Raw genomic sequence first — 5,000 nt, 5'->3', positions numbered from 1 at the left:
AAACAAGTAAATTGACTACTAGGTAGCTAAATGAATAAACAGAATATAGATAAATAAATAGGTAAAAATTAGATCATTAAAATCCAACTGTGTTTCTAGAAGCCTATGTGAATCGCCCTTGAAACAGGTATTTGTAGAGTTGGACTCGAAGCAATGGGGGTAACTTGTTGGCGCGACTGTACAAGTGTATCGGCCGCGAATGCAAGAGGACTCTGATCGACTCTTCGGCAAGGCTGAAGAAGTCGCGGACGTGTCTGGGCAGTGAAGAGAGAAAGAGAGAGAGGGAGAGAGAGAATGAAGAGAGAGAGAGAGAGAGAGAGAGAGAGAGAGAGAGAGAGAGAGAGAGAGAGAGAGAGAGAGAGAGAGAGAGAGAGAGAGAGAGAGAGAAGGGCGTGGTGAGAGAGCAAGAGAGTCCTAACTCCCTAGGAGGAGGAAGACGAGGAAGAGGAGGAGGAGGAGGAGGAGGAGGAGGAGGAGGACAAGGCAGGCCTGGCCATAAGGAGGAGGCATTAAGGAGGGGGGGGAGACGGCCCGGATGACCGGAGGGTGAGTGGGAGTGGGAGGGGTGTCGAGTCGTTACCCTGTCTGGCAGCAGCAGCTCGGCTGGCCTGGCATAGGCCTACCTAGGCTCGGAGGACGCCAGCCCAGGGCTGATGACCCGACCGCTAGGCCCACGATCAAGGACGAAAGCCTGCCTGCTTGTCTGCCTGCCTGCCTGCCTGCCTGCCTATCAGCCTACCTGTCTGCCTATCTGCCTGCTTGCCTCCTTGTCTGCCTAACTGACTGCCTCTCAGCCTACCTGTGTGCCTGTATGCCTGCCTATCTGCCTGCATGCCTGCCTATCTGCCTGCCTGCCTATCTGCCTGCCTGCCTGCCTGCCTGCTTGTCTGCCTGCCTGTCTGCCTATCTGCCTACCTGTCTGTCTGTCTGCCTGCGTGCCTATCTGCCTACCTGTCTGCTTACTTGCCTTTTTGTCTGCCTGCCTGCCTGCTTGTTTGCTTGCCTGCTTTTTTGCCTGCTTGTCTGTCTATCTGCCTGTCTGCCTGCCTGTGCGCTTGCTTGTATACCTGTCTGCTTGTTTCCCTGCCTATCTATCTGCTTGTCTGCCTGTTTACTTGTTTATCTGCCTGATTGCCTGCCTGTATGCGCGTCTGCCTACATACCTGGTCGCCTTCGTGTCACAATCAATTCGTGTGTGTGTGTGTGTGTGTGTGTGTGTGTGTGTGTGTGTGTGTGTGTGTGTGTGTGTGTGTGTGTGTGTGTGTGTGTGTGTGTGTGTGTGTGTGTGTGTGTGTGTGTGTGTGTGTGTGTGTGTGTGTGTGTGTGTGTGTGTGTGTGTGTGTGTGTGTGTGTGTGTGTACGTGTGTATACGTGCGCGGGCGAGTACATGCCCACATAGGAACCTTTCCTTTGCTGAATACAATCGCCCGTCGGCAACCAACCTCAACCCAAAACAAAATTCTATCATCGCGTCATCGTAGGTTTCCGATAAATGTTATTTTAAATAACAATAACACACAAGACGGCCAACAACGGAACTGGGTACATTCTGTAATACAAGACCCTTTCCACGGTACGCCTTTCCTTATAGAAATATACCCTTTGTTTACAAACATATAACATACACACACAGTATTTACATGACCATATAATGCGTTCCTTGTACAGAGAAAAGGCGTATCAAATACTCGAAGGTAACTCCCTGTTCTTGTACAGTGAAAACCATCAGAAAGGTACCCAGACTTTCTGGGACGACTGTACTCGTGAAATGAGTTTCATTAACATTTTTTGGTGATAATTTCTTGATAGACTGTACGAGGGGTCGAGAGAGAGGAGAGACTTTTTAGGCCTAGTGACCCGTCGGCCTTAGTCCTCAGAATAAATTCAGCGAGCGAATCTAAGTGTGCTATCAAAAGCACTTTAGAAAATGTTGTAGATTTCAATGGTATTTCTAAGATCATAGCTATTATCAATAAGAGCTTAGGAATTGTTTTAGCCCGTAGTGGATTTTCTAAAATCATAGATGCTGTCAATATGAGCTTAGAAATTATTTCAAGCTTTGTTAGAATTCCTAAAATCATAGCTTTAATTTCATTGAATATAATTTAATACGTTTGTATTATCAATACCACTTAAGAACATTTTTGAAGTCTCAATGGAATTTCTAAGATCGTAGCTATTATCAATAAAAACTTATCAAATATTTTAAACTCCAATAAATTTTCTAAAATCATAATTGCTATTGATAAGAGATTAGAATTTTTCTTAAGCTTCAATAGAATTGATAAAATCATAATTGCTATTTCATAACACAAGTCCTAATATATTTCCGTTATCAATAGCAGTTCATAGGTCTTGTATATGTGTGTTACTAATGGGAGGTTTAAGACACAGTGATATCGTTAAACTCAGAACTACTATCGCCGTCATGTCATTCTATTTTCTTGATGGAAACCCACGGCACAGCGAAACTTAAAAGCCAAAATCCCATAAACCTATTGTTCCATTACAGTTTTCATATTATCATTATTATCATTATTATTACTATTATTATTATTATTACCATCATCATCATCATCATCATCATCATCATCATCATCATCATCATCATCATCATCATCATCATCATCATCATCATCATCATCATCATCATCATCATTATTATTATTATTATTATTATTATTATTATCATTATTATCATCATCATCATCATCATCATCATCATCATCATCATCATCATCATCATCATCATCATCATCATCATCATCATCATCATCATCATCATTATTATTATTATTATTACTATTATTATTATTACTATTATTATTTATTATTATTATTATTTATCATTATTACTATTATCATTACTACTATTATCATTATTATCATCATTATTATCATTATTATTATTATTATTAATTTGTTAGTATATAAGAGAGAGAGAGAGAGAGAGAGAGAGAGAGAGAGAGAGAGAGAGATAGATAGAGAGAGAGAGAGAGGGAGAGAGAGAGAGAGAGAGAGAGAACGCGTGTACACACAATCACGCCTACATTCTCCACTATAAACAGGTAGCCTTCCAACACGTAGAACACCACCCTCCTCCCTCCCTCCCTCCCTCCATACCCTCCTTCCCTTCTCCTCCTTCCCCCCCCCACCTCCTCCTCCCAGTAAGCCCCCCCCCCCATACCCTCCGGCACTCAGTCACACCTCTTCTCTATTTGATTTGTCCGCGTTTTACCGACAATCTAATCAGCGTGAGTAGTGTAGGGTGACGTCGAGAAATGACCTAGGATGAAGGAGAAAGGGTGAGGAAGACAGCTGACCTAGTGTGAGAGAGTAAAGGTTAGTGTGAGAAAGCAAGAGTGAGGAAGAAAGTGGATTTAGTGTGAGACAGCATGGGTGAGAGACAGGAGATCTAGTGTGAGAGACCAAAGGTTAGTGTGAGAGAGCAAGGGTGAGGAAGAAAGTGGATTTAGTGTGAGACAGAAAGGGTGAGAAAGACAAGAGTCCTAGCGTGAGAGAAAGCAAGGGTGACGAAGAGAGGTTAATGTGAGAGAGAAAGGGTGAGGGAGAAAGTGGATTTAGTGTGAGACAGGAAGGATGAGAAAGACAAGAAACTTAGTGTGAGGGAGAGCAAGGATGAGGAAGCGAGGAGGTTTCTTGGCGATACAGTGGTTAACAGACACTCCCTCAGATGATCCTCGGCCCGTAAGGAGGCACACAGCCACTGGGCCCTGAAGAACACCGACCAGGAAACCAGCTACAAGAAGGGGACAAAGACTGCGCTGAACAGGAAGAGAGGCTACAGAACGGAAAATAAACACTAATATAGCAGATTGCATCAGACTCTACCTTCCTTATGAGTACCGAGTAAGGCAAGTCAACCCAAGCATGAGAGACGTACAGCATACAAAGTTACCTTTCATGCTGCTCCTTTAACACTATGCTAGGCAGCATTGTACCTCCTGGTGAGGACACAAAGTATGATACTTTGACTTTTGTGGAATGCTATGTTCTTATGCTGCGAGTTGTTTGCTGTCATAAAACACTACACTTGAGATTAAACAGTTTGTTGTGATTATAGCGCTACATAAGGATTACGCTTTTTGCTCTTGCTGTGTACGTAATAGCATCGCTAGTCTATGTCAACTCTATCCTACGGAGATTATCTGAGTAAAAACTTACGTAGCCTTTCTGGATAAGACAAGACCTTCATCACCTAATGGGTACTATGTTAGAGGATGCAAACACTACACCGTAACCCCATATAGCAATATAGCATAAATATAGCATAAACTCTAGGACCCTGGTTCACATCCTCTGGTCTGAGGACGACCTAGTGGACCAAAGAGTTCATAATGTGGGGTCACAGACCTAAAATGGGTGTGAGTTAGTGAATGTTTATCGATTTTAGTGTTGCTGAAGAAAACAGCAACCCATAGATATGGTTGGAAAATCTGAATAGTGTTGGAAAGGCGTCCCCAGGAGCCTGAAGAGAACAGTAATCCATAGATATGGTTGGAAAACCTCAATAGTCTTGGAAAGGCGTCCCCAGGAGCCTGAAAAAAACAGCAATCCATAAATAAGGTTGGAAAACCTCAATAGTGTTGGAAAGGCGTCCCCAAGAGCACTGAGGAGAACAGCAATCCATAGATATGGTTGGAAAACCTCAATAGTGTTGGAAAGGCGTCCCCAGAAGCCTGAAGAGAACAGCAATCCATAGATAAGGTTGGAAAACCTCAATAGTCTTGGAAAGGTGTCCCCAGGAGCCTGAAAAAACAGCAATCTATAAATAAGGTTGGAAAACCTCAATAGTGTTGGAAAGGCGTCCCCAGAAGCCTGAAGAGACCAGCAATCCAGAAACCTTTAGGGAAACCTCAACTCCGAGCTAAGGAGACTCCTACTGAGCTAAGCACAACGGCATCCTTAAAACGGGACAAAATACTCCGAGTAAATCCTTAGTGCGGGCCAAATCCTTTGTGTGGGCTAAAGGCTTTGGA

This window comes from Oratosquilla oratoria, chromosome 9 (genome assembly GCF_046742065.1).
Source record: "Oratosquilla oratoria isolate Oo_2021 chromosome 9, ASM4674206v1, whole genome shotgun sequence".
Taxonomy (NCBI): domain Eukaryota; kingdom Metazoa; phylum Arthropoda; class Malacostraca; order Stomatopoda; family Squillidae; genus Oratosquilla; species Oratosquilla oratoria.
Note: the sequence above shows the minus strand (reverse complement) of the source record.